Here is a 20,503-nt window from a genome sequence, read left to right as displayed (position 1 = left end):
GAACACATGAACATACATCAGTGTGATAACAATGATCTAAAATGAAAGAAACCATACTTTGATTCTTTTCCAGTTTGGTCCCTGTCCCATCTGCTAACATGGAGAAGGAGGGGTTTATGACTTATGGTTCTGCCGGCCACCAGGGGGCGATCAGGACTATCATCCTACCCCCAGCACTCTTTCATTGCATGGATACAATTATGCCTTTAACCAGAAAATAGTGTGATAGGAATAACTTTGCATATAGAACAAATGTGTGAATGTGTGAATGCGGCGCTTTGATTGGTCGATAGGACTTTAAAGCAGTTACATATCAATGCAGCTCATTAACGAGCTCGTGCCAAATTGCAATTAGATCAACCATCAATGATTGAAAACACAATCAGGGGTTTTTCTCTCTCTTGTCGATACTGAGGAACGATGCTGATAACAACTGTTAAAGCCTGAATCTGAATAACTGTTCACTCAACACGTGTGCTGCTCACAGCTCCACTTTGTCCGTGAGCCGGTGGTTTGATCCCCGGTTCCGCTCCCGTCACACGCCGGAGAGACCATTCCTGCGTCTGTCGAGTGTGAAATTCCCCTGTTAATGTTTATAAATGACACCGTACACAACGTTCGTTTTCAATGCTCGGCTTCGTTTGTCATCGACTTTGTTTTAACACCAATGAAGGAAAACTAGAAAAGAGAAGGAGGGCAAGGAGAGGGGGGGGGGGGGTTGTCTCAATGCAGATGAATTCAGAATGTAGTTGCTCTCGTTTGCTTATTTGTGTGTTTCTTTTGTTTGACGACAGAATCAGACAGAGATACGAACACGGAACACAGAACTACTTCAATTAGCCGTCGTTAGCAAGCTGTTGTGGTTCTCACTGTCAGAAGCTGTCGGGTCGGGTTCAGACAAAAGCAATCGAATGAAATCTGTGTCCGTCTGTTTGTTGGTCTCTGTCTGTAATCGGGGGGGAAACAAGCAGATACGTCAGAGTCACGACAACACAAACATAACAATAACGGACTCAAGTCGGTTTGGATACACACAATATCAGCTTTTTATTTCTAATGGACGAACATGAAGCTTCCTGAGTTTGTGAGATCGGTTGCTAACATCGGGAAACGAGCGATGACGGAGGAACTTAGAGTCTCTCCATCCGCTCCTCCTCGGCTGTGATTGGCCAGTCTGTTGGCGAGCTCTGCACGAACCGCTGCTCTGCTCCTCTTGTTGGATTAAAGAGATGAACTCATCCAATCAGCTGCGCTCGTTTCCGGCTGAAACCCAAAGTATGTGTGGACAAACACGTATGTGGTTAAAACGCTGGCGTGTTGGTTCTGACATGTTTCCTGAACGTGTGCAGGAGGCGTGTCCACGTTTTATTTGCCGCTTTAATCGTCTTCTCCTTTTTCCCCGTCACGCACTCCCTCTATCTCATCGCTGCATCCCTCCTCCTAAACATGACTCATCCCTCTTCCTCATTCCCATCACTCCCCCCCCCCCCCCCCGTTTATCTCATCCCTGCTCTCTGCTCCTCTCTCCACCTCTTCTCCTCTCTCTCTCTCTCTCTCTCTCTCTCTCTCTCTCTGATTAATCTTATGTTCTGGTGACCGTCCAACAACAGCTGTTTCCAGTGGCTGGCAGTAGTTTGGTCTGTTTACGCATGTGTGTGTGTGTGTGTGTCTGTGTGGATGTGCGTTTCACTTGTTCTCTATCATTCTTGCCCTCTCAGTTCAGTTCAAATGGACTTCAGTGGCATTATCTCTCCATAGCCACACACACATGCACACACATGCACACACACACACACACACACACACACACAAACGCACACACACACACAGATGCATTAGAGGTAGTGCAAAGAGAGGACAGAAGCAGTGTCTGTGTATTTGTGTGTTAGTGTGTTTGTGTGCCTCATGAATCCGACTATACATTACAGAAATCTCTCTCTCTCTCTCTCTCTCTCTCTCTCTCTCTCTCTCAATCTCTCTCTCTCTCTCTCTCTGCCTCCACGTGACTCAGGGATTATCTCTCTCAACCAAAATAAAGCTGAGAGAGAGAGCGAGTATGCGGAGAGTGAGGGAGGTAAGGAAATAAGAGGGAGAGGGAGAGAGAATGGCAGACTGTAGGAGAGGGAAACCTTTGAGAGAAATATGAGAGAAGGAGGGGGGGGGCGAGAAATACATTTATGATTCAGCTGCAGGAGCCAATCAAATGGATGGATGTGCTGACAGTTAACTGGTCACAAACGAATCTGATCACGTTACAATAAAACTCTGTTTGTCGTAGTACTAGTTTTACGGGATGCACATTTCAAGTTTCGTTTTTACTCGGGGGAGCAAAGGGAGACAGTTGTTGGTTTGAGTCCCAGTTTGGCCTTTGTGTGTGGGGATTGGCTGCAGCCCTCCTGAGACCCTCAAAGGATCAGTGGTATTGATAATGAATTGATGAATAGATGGATAGATGTTTTCAAGTTTATTCTATTTATTTAGATATGACAAATTAAAAATCTCCTTTGTCTTAGTTAGTGACCGGAAGAACGAACGAGCCGAATAAAAGAAAGAGAGGACAGAGGAATTCAGACATCAATCAAATGGACAAATTTAGTCTTTTCTGTATTTTGACTTAATTCTCCAAATGCAACAGAGGAGAGTGATAAACGTCATCTATCAGCAGCAGGTATTTAATTCTCCCTTCTTGCACCAAGACAAATTCCCCAAACGGACAAACTTTACCAAAGCCATGAAATATTTCATCATTGACATCTGTGCTTCAGGTCTGCATCAGTCCCGAGCGTCAGGAGACAGTTTGTCATCTGGGTTCCAGGAGACAGAGTCCGAGCCTCTTTAATGACCCTCGTCCACACGGGGACTCACAGCTGTAAGAGGACATCATATTTTACCCACAACGTTTTCATGTCTCAGGTGAGAATCAGTTCAGTGTTCTACCTCGTCCCAGGGTTTCTTTGAGATCCATCTTCAGAGCTGACTCACTGTTCAGATGTAGAAGCCGTGTGACATCCCATGAAACACTTCAGGTTCTCCACTCTTCTGGAAGCAGCAGCTCGTCCCATGTTTCTTTGATGGAGCGGCGTCACCACACACGACATCAGACTGCACAGCAGGATTCATGCAGTCGCACCGCATCACATCACACTCGCACACAGAGGGAGCAGGGTGTGTGTCTGTGTGTGTGTGTGTGTGTGTGTGTACAGCACCCTCGCTCATGAGTCACGATCTATTCCTGCACACCACCACAGTGTGTTGCTGTGTTGGTGCGTGGAGAAGAAAACACTGCAGAGTCCACAGACACACAACCAGATGTGTCAGAGGAGCGACCTGATTGGTCGACGACACTCTAGTAATGAAGTCCCCCTAAAAGTATTTCCGTTGTGATTGAATCTCAACCCTGAAGTTAGTGATTCATTATTAAATGTAATGAGATTAATTTAGAGAGATATAAGTAGCATGGACCTGTTCACTATTTAAATGCGCTTTGAGGTAAATATAAATTAATATTTTAGAAAGTTAAGAACAAATCATGAAACATTACTTCAAACTACACAGAAAGATGGACGGCATGACAACTCCCTGAAAGTGAAGCAAAAACGCCCTGAACGCCCCCTGGTGGCTGGCTGCTGGATAGGTAATAGACCTCGCCTCCTCCATGTCAGTGGATTGGACATGAACTAATTTAAAAATGATGTCATCGGCACAAGTTAGCAGCATTTGTATCTGGGGGTTCTTTACTTACTTATTTCTTTCTTACTAGATCATTATCTTTATTAACCTTGCAGGTCAGTCTGTTATTCATTAATCACAATCTTTATAATCTTTAGGTTACTGAGCCATTTACCGTGTGTGACCCTCAAACTCACTGTTTCAAATCAATTCAGTTTTATTTGTAAAGCGCCAAATCCTAATAGAGATTACCTCAAGGCGCTTTACACAAGAAGGTCAAGACCTTTAAAAATGATAAACAAACCCAACAGTTCCCACAATAAAAATAAAAGACTCGAAACAGACGATACGCATCTTAAAATAGTCTCAGTGCAAATAAACAGGTTCATATAAAGTAGCTCAGTGTGGAAACAGTGCATTCATCAGACGGGGTTTCTTCCTCTCCTGCTCCCCCTCTTCCTCTCCTGCTCCCCCTCTTCCCATCCTGCTCCCCCTCTTCCTCTCCTGCTCCCCCTCTTCCTCTCCTGCTCCCCCTCTTCCTCTCCTGCTCCCCCTCTTCCTCTCCTGCTCCCCCTCTTCCTCGACCTCCTGCCTGTCGTCCCTGCAGCAGCCGCTCGTCCGTCTCTGTGCAGCTGCTGTTGTGTCAGGCAGGTTTTCACAGGTGTGACCTCCAATCCACCTGGATCTCCACCAAGGAGACTCACAGGAATCTGCATCAGCAAGTTTAGATCAGTGTTGCACAAGGAAAACTCTGCACACACACAACACTCCACAACCCCACCACTGTACACAACACTTTTCATACACTTCAATGTAGCAACAAAATCGTAAAATCTCACCAAACTCTTCACCACGACCTTCAGGTTTATGGTCAGATGAGCATTTGGTTCCTCCCATTTTTGACATCATGAAGCTGTTGCATGTGTCTGAGGAGTGTCAGTCAGGGCTACTCCACCTTTAACGAGCTGCCGACCACAAAAATGTACTTCCTCAATCTGGAGTTTTATAATCCAAACTTTTAGAGCGGTGAATAGAACAAGAGCTTTGCAGACTGATAAGTAACTTTTAAGCTTTTTTATTATTTCAGTTTCCTACTTTATAGACACTGAAAAACAATTTATAGGTTAAAAAAGTCAAATATTTGCACTTCAGACGATTGTTTTTCTTCCAGGCTCATGCATGTCTTCACTGGTTAAAACTTAATTTGCATTTAAAAGTTACAGCCACAATTATTCCGACTGGCTCCTGATTGCTTTGTGAAAGGAACCAAACACACACAGTGCGATGGAGGAAGGCGGTTGACAGCCTGCCAGCTGAGACGAATCGGTCTGAATGCTAATGGAACCAAATATCTGCACAGAAATGAATCAGCAGCTACACAGGAAGTGAGCCTGCCTCCCAAAATTAAAGATTTCTCTTCAAAAAACTGATTTCACTCCCACAGTCTGAGATCGGCTGTTCTCTTAAGTTCTGGATCTGAAGGTGGTCGAGACGTGAAGTCGCTCCTTGTTCGGATCAAATTAAAACAAGTCTCTCTGGATCTACTCTTTAAGCTTTGAGCTTTCTCAGTCTATTTCCAAGATGTTCAGAGGCTTCCACTTTCACTGACATTGCAGTGAAGCTGTCGAGATTTCATCAGCGTGTGTTCCTTCTCCTGGAAACTGTGTTCGACTTTCCCCTCGGCGAATCGTATCCATCTGACACTTCCAGAAAGTCTGTGGAGCACATGTCGAGAACGTATCATCTGCTTCAGACTTGCCGTTAATTGTTTAGGGTCCAGGGAAGAGCAGTGTTGAATCTGATGTGATTCGGACTTGGTCAGTGGAGGGGGGGGGGGGGGGGGGGAGCAAGCCGACAGGGTGAAGTCCTCAGACCGAGTTGAACAAGTCTTCTTCTACGTCCTTGGTAAACCCACAGATGTGGTTGGCAACTGGCGGCCCACGGGTCAGCACCGGCCTTGACCATTTATATTTGTATTCCACCAAATGACATTCATAGCATCACTTCCTTTGTCTACAAAGTAAAAGCACTACTTTCTGAGTTAGTTGTGAACTTTGGTCTGACATGAGAAAATAACACCAGTCAATAATCTAACAGATTCCAGCTTCACTGCAGATAAACCAGGTGGGATGAACACAAAGTTGTTTGAATCTTCACTCTGCATCATAGACTCTTGATGAAAAGCCTCTGAACATAATGTCCAGCACACAAACAATAAAAAAGCCCTTGTTCCTTCTTGTTTATGACATTATTAAATCATATTTTATGACATGGTTTAAGAATTATTGCCTTTTTTTAGAATTTCAAATTCACGACAGATAACACATTATATTATGTTGTTCTCCCGTCGGCAGTGAATACAGAACATAGCGTTCAAATATATGGATGATAAGTTCCTTTGTATTATTAAAGTCTGAACCATGTGATTCTGGACTTGTGCTTGTGTTGTCACTAAACTGCACTACAACTTAATAAGTAAAGAATTCATCTAACTTTTAAATCTGTGACTCAATAAACTACATGAGAGTCAATTCACAACAATCAGATTCACCAGAGAGAAAGTTATTTAGATATGTAAATAATCAAGACACTGAAGTTGAGCTTCTCAGAAACCAAATCCACAATCTGAAGTTCCAGACTCTATGTTTATGTAATAAATCCCAGTCTGAAAAAACAAACGTCTGTGTATCACAGAGAAACAAGTGGAACAATCTTCCTCCCGAAGGATTTCCACAAACAACAGGAGCTGAAAACAGAATCAGAGTCAACACTTGTTTCCAAAAATTCAAATTCCATCCTGCAGCTGCTCAAACCTGGTAAACACACACAACTTCAAATTCTTTGGGCGGGATTAGAAAGTTCAACACCAGGTGAGAATATATTTGGTGTATATTTATACACGGAACAAGTTTTTTTGTTCTTATCAAGAATCAAACCTATTAAAAGTTTTCTTTATGATACAATCATTTCATAGTTTTATGTATTTATAGATTTCTGTCTCTGACGGGGTTTAAGCGTTTTAAATATACATCTATAAGATGTGTATATGTATGAGACGCTATGTGTGTGTGTGTGTGTGTGTTTGTGTGTCTGTGTGTGTGTGCGCTGAAGAGCAGAAGTTGCCATGAACAGACACCAGCTCATTGAAACATCAATGACAAGAATGCAACAAGGCCAATGCAGAGTACACACACGCTGCTTTGAGTCAATCTCACACACTCACAGCCCACTGGACACACACACACAAACACGCTCACACTCAGACTCACACACCCACTTAGAGCCGACTGGACACACACTCACACTATACTTTGGTTAATTCTTCTTTTTTTCTTCTTGTCAGACACACAAGGAGTTCAGATGAGTCAATGTTTGTTCAATACCGTTCTTAATACACACACACACACACACACACACCCACAAACACTTTTACTACATACATTGGACTCGCTTAACACATTCTTCAGCTTGCACACAATCTGCCCACATAGTAACGCCCTGGTCACACACACCCACATTCAGAAACACACACAGACATTGACTCACTTTTTTAAATTAAATATTTTAAATTAATATTCTTACAGCAGGAAAATCTTTGGATCATGTCGACAATAATGAATCACAAACCAGACTCAACATTTTCAGTCATATGTCCCGATGAGATTTTGTGACTTTAAACAAAACCCCTTTAGCAGTTATTATTTAATAATAATATATTTCTTTTATATATTGGATGTGTTGAACCGGAGCATCAGTCTGACCGTCAGTTAAACAAAAGTTTGAATAGTGAAAACAAAACTTCATTCATGTGACAAGTCTTGTTTCACTTCAGCTCCCAGTTTGGGAAATGTTCTTATTTCATCATCTCGGCTCTTTCCAGTGACTCGACTGGTCAACCCCTCGATTTTGCAAAATGTGTTTTCACTTTATGATTTAGATTAAGTTCTCACACGAAGTCCAGTTACATTCGATAAAACCATATCCACAAAGACAACAACTCTTGAATTTTAAATATTCAAATAAGTTGTATTTATAACTATAGTCCCCGATAGTCCCAGTACCAGGTCTGACCACCAGGAGAAGTCCTGTACGTTGCATGGGTCGACTGGTGGACCATGAAAAACACCCATAAAGTTTTTCCTGGCCTTGTGTGCTTGTCGTTCAGGATTCATGTTCCTAGAAGGAAATGTTGACATAATTGAAATGAAAATGAGGCTTATAGGGAAAAAATATAATCAATAATGGGTCTTTATATACATAAATGTACAATATTTACTTTATCATGATAAGCTGATGCAAGAAACCTTTATTATTTAAACCTCTAACATATAAAAAGTTTGTTTCCCCCAAAATTAAAGTTTCTTTGTTGCATAAAAACATTGTATAAATTAATATTATAAAACAGATTTACAATTTACAGTAGAACCGGACTTTGAGGCCGTGGAATCAAACGAATTAAAGATCCTGTTTGACTCTTTCAATGAGTCTTTCTGAACCGCAGAGAGAAGTAGTTACTTTCATCCTGAGTCAGTCACAGAAGTAAAACAAGGGAAGAAGGACTCACCACAAAATTGCAAAATACACTAAATCTTTTCTAGACTTCCAGATCTTAGCTGTCGATCATAAAACACAACGTGGAGTCTTTGATTCCTGGTTCACTGACCCTCAGCACAGAACGATTCTTCCTGCATCTAATCAAAGTAACTCAATGTTTTAATGAGGCTGCAGCTTTAATGAGGTTTACCGTCCTAGTTTACCTTCTCACGGAGACACTAGATTTACTTTAAAAGTTGGGTCCTGGTCTTAATAGGATTTAAACAACTTGGTAGCAGCTAATGAGAGTTTGTGTTAAGAGACAAAGCTGCAGGACCTTTCATGTCTCCTCCAAACATCTGGATGAGTTAGCAAAGTTCCCAAAGTGTTTTGTAAAGTAAATAGGTGCTTAGACAAATGTGCAACTTTATAGTTACGTAAATCAGTCTGGTGGAATGTAGCTGTGTTTTTATTTAGTGACTTTTTAGAAAGTTTTAGACCCAAAGAAAACGTCAGGTTAGTGTAAAGTTCTCCCTCACCCGCCCTCCTGCTCATCTATCACCTACTTCATGTTTCCAAACTTTCACTCTGCCCGAACTCCTCCTGTTTTAATGCATGTGTGTGTGCGTGTGTGTGTGTCTGTGTGTGCGCATGTGTTTGCTCTGCAATCAATATTCCTGGTAGGTTTGGCTCCGGTTGCAGATTCGGCTCACGTCCCTCCCCTCTGACAGCCGTGACAAAGCAAACAGAGGAATATGGATCATCAGCGCGGCCGTCCAGCTGCTGATGGGCGTGTTGTGTTGACTAAAGAGCTCATATCTGAGGAACTCTTCTTTATTCCTGTTTTGTGTGAGACGCTGTCACACACACCGGCAACAGAGGCAGTGTAATTCATGCGAAGGACGCCCTCGCTGCTGTCATGGATTGATCTTAGCTAAGGTGCGGAGCGTCTTTGAGATTTTCCTCATGCATAAAAACAGAAAGCCAAGACTCAGGCCTTGCTCCCTTCTTTATCGTATGAGTCGGGACAGCGACTATTAATCCTGTGATTTGCAGCGTTCCTCAGCTCGAGTCCCCAGAACTGCAGTTTGTGACCCATCGCTGCATTCGTCAACAGCCCCGAGGCTTTTCAACCAGATTGAACAGTGGTGAGGTTGAGAATATCTATTATATCCCAGAAGAAAGAAAACACAGGCACAAGGTTCCTGAGCTTAATGAGCTGCTTGGATTTCACAAACACACTTTGAGGTTAAGAGAGTCAGTGATTTAAAGAGAACTGTGAAGTCCTCCAGGGGAAGAACTGCTCTAACTTTACTGACACTTGTGACTGACACTCTCAACTACTTATAGAACTATATGTTGCAGCCGCTCGTGATTAAAGCCACTATACATTGAATGAAAATGCTGCTCTGCCTGTTTCACGTCTGCTGCAGTGAAACTCAGTATTTGAATCACAGCTGGAAACACTTTGTTTGAACAACATTCGTTTATTATCTGTAAAACACTTTGTCCTTATGAGTGTGTTCCAGTCTCCGTCGCTGCTGGAGGTCGAATCCATTTTCTGCCTCTGTGATCGTTTGTTCTCGGCCCATTTCTTCCATTTCTTTCTCATGCATGGGCCACTCTCCTGCTTACTCCCTCCTCCCTCCAAACCACTTCCCACCTTGAATTTCCCTGTGTTGAATAACCCACCCCACCCCCCCAGTGCCATAATGCTGCCGTCTTGTTTTTCAGGAGGTCAGGAACGGACGCCGCTCGGGGACACTGGGTCACCGCACCGCAGTGCAGAGGTGCTTATGGTCATGTCATAAATAGAGTTGTGACCTCTGAGCATGGCCCCGCCCTGCATAGCTCAGCCTGGCGTGCACCTGCCCTCCAGGGAAACACTTCAATCTGCAGATCCATAGAGACGCACACCTTCATGTAATGCAAATCCACAGTGACACTCGTTCATGCAAAGAGAAGGGAGGATAATGAGTTTGTCGTTGGCTTTGAGTCCTGATGCTGCCAGGATTTACATTTTGATTCTGGATCATGGGTTTGTTTCCCTTCACCAGGACGAGTGCGTCTTCATGAGACAAATATAAAACACATCAGCAGATTCGTTTAGTCCAAGAAGCCTCGTCTTACTTTGGAGAATTAAAGTTTGTTGCTGTCTCAGAGCTGATTTGAGTTTAATGTGGAATATAGAGATGTTGTCCTTTTTATTTACACACATTGTGAAGTGTGTGTTCGTTGACAGAGAGGAGCGTTTGGTTCGTTCACAGGCCGACGCTGGAGGGGATCAAAATATATGTATCATATATGTGCTGATATAAACTGGGAGCAAGGTGTCCAGTCTGCAGTTGTGTTGCTGATTTGCAGAAAATACACCGAACAAGAAAAAACAAAGGTGACAAGTACGACGAGAGATTTCATTTCCCAGTTGGGACGTAGTGTCTGTCACTATTTACATTTGTTATGTCTATTTGTGTGTTTGCAGTGCATTGAACTCTCTGGGCTTCCGTAGTTTTTGATACTTGAAACTTCAGAGTGGTGCAGATTCTAGGTGTAACCAAAACAAGAGTGATGTGTTTGATATCAAAGAAGTGCGGATGAATGTGACGCTGAGAGAAAAAGAGAGGGCTGAGAAGATAGAGAGGAGAGGAGGGAGAGAGGAGGATCATCCAAGAGAGAGAGAGAGACAGAAAGCTGAAGGAGGAGGGTGGAAAGAGAGAGAGAGGAAGAGGAGAAGGAGAGCAGAGGGAGATGGATGGAGGAAAAAGAGGGAGAGAGGCACCCAGAGTATCAGTGAAGAGAGAGAGGAAGAAAACGAGCAGCACAGAGACAGCAAGAAGAGAGAGAGGGGAGAGGGGAGAGAGAGCGAGAGAGAGAGGGGAGCGATAGAGAGAGAGAGAGAGAGAGAGTCTTGAGTCATGTGACGGAGCAGCACGTGTTAGCCGGCAGTGTCAACTCTCTCTCTCTCTTTCTCTCTCGCTCACATTCCTTCCACTCAGATACAAGGGGTCCTCTCAGCCAATCAGGAAGCAGCGTTTGTGTTCCATGCTTACTATCCATCTCTCTCTCTCTCTCTCTCTCTCTCTCTCTCTCTCTTTCTCTCTCTTTCTCTCTCTCTCTCTCTCTCTCTCTCTCTCTCTCACACACGTATATATTTTCTCCATCTTGTCGTTCTAATCTCTTCTCCCTCACATGCGCATCACATCTGTGTTGTAATGTAAATCTCATGTGACGGCCTCACACTTCAGGGGAACGCACACGAGATGTGTTCACCCGAGCGGAGTCCCGACGCTCGTAGTGACGTGAACCTTCTGCTGATGGTGATTTACAAACCCAGTCACTGGCCCAGCAACCAGCTCAGCCTACTGGGAATCGTCTGTCCACCTCTGAGAGTTCCGAATCTGACCACTAACCCAGATTGTCCTCCAGGACACAGAGACTCTGAAAAATCATCTTATTCCATTCTGTTCGTATTTGATGGAGCTTGTGTTGTTCCACATTCTCAGCATTTTATTAAGCTAAATTAAGTTAATATGATTTAACTGTTCTCTCTCTCTCTCCCTCTCTCTCCCTCTCTCTCTCTCTCTCTCCTCATTATTTCAAACTATTCTTTAAATCTGTGCAGATTCTCCCATCTCCGTGTCTGCGTCTGTCTCTCGTCCTGGTTTGTGTTAAGTAAGTGCACACACTGGGATGGATAGGTTAAACACAATGCAGGCTAAGCCTCTGAGTCGGTGTGTGGCAGATGGAAGGGGAGAGAGAGAGAGAGAGAGAGAGAGAGAGAGGGAGAGAGAGAGAGAGAGGGAGAGAGAGGGGGATGAAAGACAAAATTGCAGGTGTTCTTCACGATCGATTGGAGAAGCCTCAGTTGTGTTTGTTTGCGAATGAAAACTCATAATATCCTGTCTGCATCTGTATTGTTTAGTGTCTGTTCATGAGAGTGTGTGTTTCTTCCGTGTGAGTATATCTGCACATATTGTGTGTGTGTGTGTGTGTGTGTGTGTGTGTATGTGTGTGTAAGTGTGTATGCATGTTTACAATCTGTATTGTTTGAACATTGTCGAGCCATCTGGGTTGATCAATACACAAACATACAATTGATTTACTTCACGTTATGTGAGCAAATATATGACGTGAGGAGGAAATCTGTGAATAGAGTGTGCGTGTGTGTGTGTGTGGGGGGGGGGGGGTCGTGGACCGACAGATGTGACTGTGCAGTCTAATCTCTGGTGAATGTAAACATTCCTCTGCCTAAGAGGTAAATGCCATAAGCCTCCACAGAGATGATGAGTCCCGCAGAGTAACTGGAGGGGGGGGGGTTGTTTTGATTCGATTCCACCATTGAAACTCCAAACGTTTCCCTTCAGCTGTCTCTTGACATTTTTTAGGGAAACATTAAAAAAAAAACACAGCAAATACTGAATTACCAGTTTTATTTCTTTGTTTATAATTCTGTGTAGAATTGTCTCTGAACTCGATGACACATAGTTAAAACCACATTCACTGAATAGTTTTGCAATTGCTGTAAAAAGCTAACGTGCCGATTTGTGAATTTGAACCAGACCAGCAGGAGACATTGTCCCTGCAATGTGTCTGCAAATGCAAACACAGAAACACTGTGAATAAAGAAGTAAACACAACAGTCACGCTCATTATACAATGCACGTTATTATCAAATTGAATACAAAGATTATCAAATCGGAGCTGCACTGGAAAAGGACGAGGAACAAGCAGAGGATCTTATTTCATTGGCTCCGGTCTCTCCTCTTTAGCTCATTGGTACATTCAGCACATCTGTTATTTCTGCATCATTTGCTGTGTATCAACCCAGACGCACCTTGCACATCTGGGCCTCAGCCACTGGATGGAAACTGTGTCAGTGCTGCTGCGCTGCAGTAATTATTTTCCTCTGAGGATGTTCTGTGATGTGTTTGGGTCGAGTCTGGCTCATCATCTGCCTTCTAGCTTGTGAAACGACTATTTATGGAAACTAGACGTTTTTATTTTTAATGCTCGTCATTACACACAGACACAGTTTGACCTGGAGCAGAGAGTCAGGACGTCTCAGGTGTTTGAGTCAAGGTCAGTTCTTCTTCCTGGTCTCTTAAGATCCTGTGTTCATCATGTCTCAGATCAACTTTATTGAAACAGAACAGGTACTTGTCATCTTCACTGTTTGCTGCACACAAATATAATCTAAAAAGGGTCTAAAGCACCAAACACATGTCAAACCCTGACTGTAAAGTCAAATGTCAGCTCTCCAAATGAAACAGATGGAGTTCTCATCCGCCAGTGAACCCATGGAGTCAAATCCCACTGACGGGTCACATATGTTTCCACGTTTTACTGAAGGGGAAACATTATGAAAATAACATGTCGGTGCATTAGACTAAAGGTAGAACTGGTCAGAACAGACAAACAGCAACAGACTCCTGGTCTTTTGGATTCCAGATAGAAGGATGGGTTCAAATCCCTGACATTTGAATTGTGTTGGTATTCAGATGTAAGTAATGGGAGCCTCAGTCTACGAATCAAGATGCTGGTTCAAGTCCCCAGGAAGAAGAAGAAGAAGAAGTTTATCACTGTCAAACCAAAACTGAAATAGACCTCACTGGTCACTGGGCTCTGAACCCAATGATCCATCATCTCGTCTCCATTGATAAACTGTTGATGCTCTGTGTCTGTCAGGCGTGTTCTGGCTTCGTACCCGAACAGCAGATGTGGCAAAGTTTACAAAACCCTCTGCACGTGTCACGGAGGTGTGTGTGTTGTGTTAGAGCTGCAGATGCTGAGGCTCATTCATATTCAATCATGGCACTGTAAGGTAAGAGCCTTCTGCAAACAAACACTTGTTTTTTGCATACATTTTCATTCTTGCTGCATAACACCCGGTCGTTAGTATTCAGGCGGATCCCGGTGACAGACATGCAGCGGCTCTCTCTGCTCGGTGGGAAGAGGACAGCTGAAATCCTCCGTCCTACATTTCACACAGAAACCCTTTTACCTGCTCACGGTGCAACTCTAGCAGCACGGTCATGGGAATCATGGAGTTCTTAGGAAGGCTTTCACAGCGGCAGCTCCTCACACGAGAGGAGCTGCTCTGCATTCAGCTTTTATCTCTCCCACGTCGCAGAGACTGAGGGAGTCAGGGAGGCGGGCCCGCTGATCCAAGATCTGCTATTCTGCTCAGAGAGGCTTGAAAAACGGCGGCCTAAAGATAGAGACTTTGCCGGAGTAAATATAGACACAGTGGGATGTTGCATCGCCGCCGGTGCACAGAACCTGACTCCCAGTTATGGTCATTTTTCATGTTTCCAGATGGAATTGATGGGAACTGAATTGAATCAGATACGTGACTTCAGGACGCTCACAGCTCAGAGGAGAGGCCGACTGTGTGGTTGGAGGATATTTTGATCCTTATTGCTGTTTGACCGACCGTTAGCAGGATTACACAAAAACCACAAAACTGAATTTTCATCTCTCTATGGTAAGGATGAGATATTGGATCCAGAAGAGCTGCTAGTTTGGAAAGATCCAGAATTTTGCTTTACATTTCTGTAGATTTCCCAAGAAACATTGCATTTATGTCAAGAAACTCATTAAGGGATCTGATGAATGTGTAAAGTTTGGCGTTTCCCACAGAACTAATTCAATATATGGCGATAACGGTGGTGCACCACAAGCATGACTGTTGCTTTCACGTGTAACCGATTTCGAGTGACGCAAACTAAAGACTAAAAGGTTCTTGCATAATAGAGAGAACTGCTGCCTCTTGCACGTCCGTACACAACTGCAGCTGAAACTATGAGGCCTGCGTGGACGGTAACAACTTTATTGGCGATAGATCAAACATGTGAGTGAGCATGAGGCAAAGAGCTGAGCTGCACAATTCAGCTAGAGAGTAAAACACCAAGTGAGAGATCTAGAGATTCATTATGTGATGAGACCAATCAGAATTTGACGGTTAATCAAAGGGAACACTGGTGTAGTGAGATAGAGCATGAAGCTTAGTGGTGATATGCGCTCTCTGTACCATTCTGGTTCTCTCTGTTTTTCTGAATCATAAAAATAGTTGAGGTTTTCAATCTTTCATGAGTCACTAGGGACACGTGGGACCAAGTATGATCCAGAAATACACAGAAAACCAGGTGGAAGAGCAGTTTGCTTCAATATTGATGAAGAAAAATTACTTGGATCAGAAAACCAGACCTTAGAAAGAAAGTTTACCACAGCACTTAGTTCAATCGTAGTCAGAACTGAGCGTGAATAAAGATTTTAGTCTCTGAATCACTTTAAGAGTTAAATTGTTTTTGCAAACCTGTGCTTTTCTTTCAGGCCCTACATGTAATTACTCTTGTCTTTAGAAATAGTGTTTCACTCTCAGCAGCTCTTGCCTCCAGCTGTGTTGTTAGTGATGGTCTGTGTTAAAGTACTCAAGAGGGGAATTGATGCAAACGTGGTGGAGAAAAGTTCTTGAACAGAGTGAAAAGCTGATTTTTACTGTTCATATATCAGGATGAGAACTTCCACAGAAGGCCTGTGAATGAAGACATTTGAAAACGATGCACGTCTGCTCCTCAGTTTGTCCCCAGGTGTCCCAGAGTGTGAGAGACACAGGAGAAGACGTGATTTATAAAACAAGAACAATGGTTATAAAGAGAGAGGGAAGAGGGTGAGTGGTTCAGTCAAGAGAAGAAGAGAGAGGATGGAGAGTTAAAGGAAGATCTGACGGGGAGCTGTAGGGAAGGAGAGGTGACTGAGGTGGAGGTGGAGAAGGAGAGATTGTAACAAAGGATGAGAGAGGGACGGAAAGAGAATGTAAAAGAGGAGGAGGAGGAGAAGATGGAGGCTATGATGACGCATATGAGGAGAGTGGAGAAGAACAGAAGTTGAGAGGAAAGGAGAAGTTGGCGGAGGAGAGGGAGAGATGAAGGGAAGGAAAGGAGGAGGAGTACGGATGGAGAAGGAGACGAAGAGGGCGGTGAAGCAAAAGAGAGGCTGAGACGAGGGGAGGAGAGTCGCTGAAATCAAAGAGGAGGAAGAGTGTGAATTGATTTTTACTGTCTTCTCCTCATCAGTCTCCATCACAGTCTACAACACGCACACACACATCAACACACACACACACACACACACACACATTTGTTTGTTCTGTACTTGTAAGGATCTTTTGTGAAGCTGTTAACTGTAACATCTGTTATCTTCACGACTTCAGGCCTGAACCAAACCTTATAACCTAAGATGAACAATTGAAGAAATAAAAGTACAGACTTTCATTAAAAGTGGTGAAGTATTACAAATATATAGTTATTTTTAATTATAGAACCATGATAAAATCACAAATTATGATACGGAAAATATGCTTTTAAACTATTTTTGAAGTATGTGATTGAATGTAAGATAAAACCTGATGAATAAAGTGATAATTTAACTTAACACTTTATTTTTTCTAATGTATATTTCACAATTGCAGATGATTTACTTTCTTTATCGTGATTAAATCTGTGTCGAGCTTCAAATTAGTACATTCTCACATGAAATCATTTCAAAATAAAAGCCAGAGAAAAGTTTTACCGGAGCACGTCTCTGTTAAACAGAGTTCCATTGATCAGCTGGGCAGTGGGGGGGCCATGTTCAGTCAGAGATCGATGAACACATGACCCGTCTATGAAATAGGTCACAGCTCTGATTGATAACTGCAAACAAGACATGCTTTTTCTATAATCCACGTCGATACAGGACGTTGTCTGTCTGTGTGACTCTGTGTCTCTGCACAGCTTCATGAGAAGTTAATCTACAATATGATATTATCCTCCCTCATATTTTTATTAAGGAGCTGATCAATGAGGTGGATTATGATGGACGATCTTCACCTGGTGCAACACAGGATCACACACATGTAAACATGAAGACACGTGATGATCTACATCTGGATCTGGATGAGCATTAAATCATTAAAGAAACCATGAATTGGCTTTTTTGAAAACCAGATGAGATACATTTAGAGATCTGCATTGATGTCTTGTCTGCAAACAGCTCTTACACATTGTAGCTGTAACAGGAACACAATGTTGCTTTGGTGGAAATTTAATTGCATCGTTATCACTGGTTGTTCTGTGGGTGGAAACATCTTTCAATGGGACTAGGGAGCGAAATGTGGGATGAGCCTTACATGAATTCCACTTTTAATGAGATGAGACGGAAAACGATAGAGAACTCAGACTGAGGGAGAGAGAAGAAGAGAGAGAGAGGAAGTGGAGCTGAGAGTCTACAAGTTGAGCTTTTGTTTTAATTTTTTTTCATTTATTTTGGACCCAAACAGAAGCTCAGGCAGAAAAACACGATCGTGGATGCTTCAGTCTCCTGAGCAATGAGGAAGAAAACAGACAAAGTCAAAGATGGTAAAATAAAATCATTTGCAATGAAGAGACTTTTTATTAACCCTAAAAAAGTAAGTTATCTATTTTTATAAACACTTAACCCTAACCCTAACCCTTCTTTCAGCCAAAACAGGTTATATGTGGCAGAAACAAATCATAAATAATATCACCCATGTTCTTTCCAAACAACACGGATAAACTCTGAAACACAAACACATGTCGAGTGAATGTAAAATATTGATAAACGAGCGTGAAGCCTGGATCGTGCTGAAGAGGAACTGATGGATGGAGCGATGATAGCGAAGTTTATTTCCTGTGTGTGTGTTTGTGTGTGTGCACTAATAAAAACACGTGCGTGCAGTTATAACTGAACATAAACAATAATGATTATGAACCAGAAGCAATCAGAGCTCTAAAGAATCCACGTGCCGGATCGGTGGATTAGCATTTTGCCCGGTTGCCTCTTTCCCTCAGTGTTTGTGTCTTGAAGGATGTGAAGCCACCGATTGTGTGAACTATTTAAATTTACTGCCAATTTAGCAAATATAGGCAGGACCCCAGGTTCACGTGTACGTTCCAGCGTTTTCATTTCCTTCATGTATGAATGTGTGCCGCCTTCGGCAAAGTGAGCTCATCCTCGACCCTCGATTCAACTCCTATTAACCAATCAGAGGAGAGATTAGGACTCTAGCAGAAACGCCTCAGGTGGAAATCATGTGTTTGTTATGTTTTCATCTCTGTTTGGGAAAATTACATGAAATCTACTGAATGGATTTCTACAGAACTTCGGGGAAAGATCAGCACAGAACTCATTTTACAGGCAGATCCAGGAATTTTTAAATACCAGTTGTAATGAATAATAATAATAATAAAGTCTATTTAGTGCCTTTCTAGTTTCTGCTCTAGTCCCATGCAGCAGATTTCACGAGAGTCCACACGTATGAAATCTCTCTGCAGCAGAAGTGATTGAGTTACGAGGTGAAGTAAATAAACAGCGAGCAGAGGCAGTGAGTGGACACTGAAGGTCAGACCTGTGCTTCTCATGTTAATGCTGCCTTCAGGTGATACTCACGTTATTTACAGCCTCTACTTGTGAAATACGGCTTCTTGTTTATATTCTGCAGGACTAATTGAAAAGCAGATTTGGTATTTTAGCTTTTTCCATACTTTCTTGCTTGAATGATTGACTTCTACAGACTTTCCTCCTTCGACCTGAAGTGTGATTTTGCTAATTTCCTGTTTGATGTAAACCAGAGAACTTCTTCATTTAAGCTTGATGTGATTTAATGATTTTGTTGAACTGTATCTCTGACGTTTTGTGACATTTGAATATTGAGTTTTCATTCTTCAGATTCCAGACATAAGCTGATTCATCAGTCCAGGTATGAATCTGCACATTTCCCTGACTTCTTCCAGAGGGGCTGGAAGTGAGAAGCAGGACAATGTTCAGAAAATTCACAGATAGCAAAGAAATGCATTGATGAGGTTTCTAACACTTGAAGGACGTGAAAGAAACCAAATATCTCCGGATGAAGAAGAGGAGCAGTATACGTAGAAGACGAAGACGTCAACTTGGAAACACCAGGAGATTCCGGATCTTTTGGTGATGAGGGCCGACGCCGCTGTGGAAGATCTGTAAACAACAACACTGAAGTGAGAAGAATAAATTGAAAACAGACACATGGTCTCACATCATCGTTTTCACAGGGAACCCCAGTTTATTGTTTTAATCAACATACGTGTACGATCGTCATTTTTGGTCCATTCAGCTCAAATCGTCCTCGTGACCTTTACGCTGCTCAGCAGTGATGTCACCTCCTCAGCTCCGTGCCGCAGCGCAGCACGAATACAAAGATGCTCTAATTGATTTATTTGCTCCTTTTCTCAAGTATTTCACGGCCTCCATCTCAACAGAGCAGGTTATCACGTTCTTTACTCTCTCGGCTCCAAATCACCGTGATCACATTATCATTCCACGTTGTCGTTTTCCTGGTCGTGCGCTCCGCTCAGCAGATCAGTTCCCGTGCACTCGTTCACAAATTACGATTAGGACAGCACTAAACGCTGAAGATATTCACTAATGTTAAATACACAAGGTTTGCACTTCAATGTGTTGAATGGTGAATAATGTGTGAGGGACAATATGTGCACATGGTGGTTGCTGTGCAGCATGCAGCACGACTGTCAGGACTGGCAGAAAGGCAGGCGTGAACCCAAAAGCAACGACAATGAGGCAGAGTGGGAATTAGCAGAGTTCTTGGTTTATTGAACGAAGCAGGGGTCAGATACCAGGCAGTCAGTCCGATGCAAACAAATCCAAGAGGGAGCAGGCCAGAGATAATCCAGGGTAGACAGAGCAGGGGTCAGGAGCCAGGTAGTCAGTCCGAAGCAAACAAAACCGACAAGGGGCAGGCAGAAGAGGAGTCCAAGGCAAAGGCAGGCAGGTCACGAAGGAGATCAGGCAGAAGAGGACTCAGGAAAGTAACGCTGGAAAGATGAGGCACGAACACACTAAACAATCAGGCAGAGGACAAGGGGAACAGGCAGAGGACCGGGGGAACAGGCAGAGGACCGGGGGAACAGGCAGAGGACAAGGGGAACAGGCAGAGGACCGGGGGAACAGGCAGAGGACAAGGGGAACAGGCAGAGGACCGGGGGAACAGGCAGAGGACCGGGGGAACAGGCAGAGGACAAGGGGAACAGGCAGAGGACCGGGGGAACAGGCAGAGGACCGGGGGAACAGGCAGAGGACCGGGGGAACAGGCAGAGGACCGGGGGAACAGGCAGAGGACAAGGGGAACAGGCAGAGGACCGGGGGAACAGGCAGAGGACAAGGGGAACAGGCAGAGGACCGGGGGAACAGGCAGAGGACCGGGGGAACAGGCAGAGGACAAGGGGAACAGGCAGAGGACCGGGGGAACAGG

At 43.5% G+C, this 20,503-nt stretch overlaps 1 long non-coding RNA gene across 1 annotated transcript; it reads right to left on the bottom strand.

The window, feature by feature from the left end:
- Positions 1-1,045: 1,045 nt before the first annotated feature.
- LOC133958353 (uncharacterized) lies at positions 1,046-3,220 on the bottom strand. The gene is made up of 3 exons (XR_009921678.1): positions 2,938-3,220; positions 2,725-2,867; positions 1,046-1,263 (listed from the first exon to the last, which is right to left on the bottom strand). It is a non-coding gene; the product is annotated as an uncharacterized LOC133958353 (long non-coding RNA).
- Positions 3,221-20,503: the final 17,283 nt, after the last annotated feature.

The sequence above is a fragment of the Platichthys flesus genome, chromosome 8 (genome assembly GCF_949316205.1).
Source record: "Platichthys flesus chromosome 8, fPlaFle2.1, whole genome shotgun sequence".
In the NCBI taxonomy this organism is placed as follows: Eukaryota; Metazoa; Chordata; class Actinopteri; order Pleuronectiformes; family Pleuronectidae; genus Platichthys; species Platichthys flesus.
This window is presented reverse-complemented; position numbering and strand designations above follow the sequence as displayed.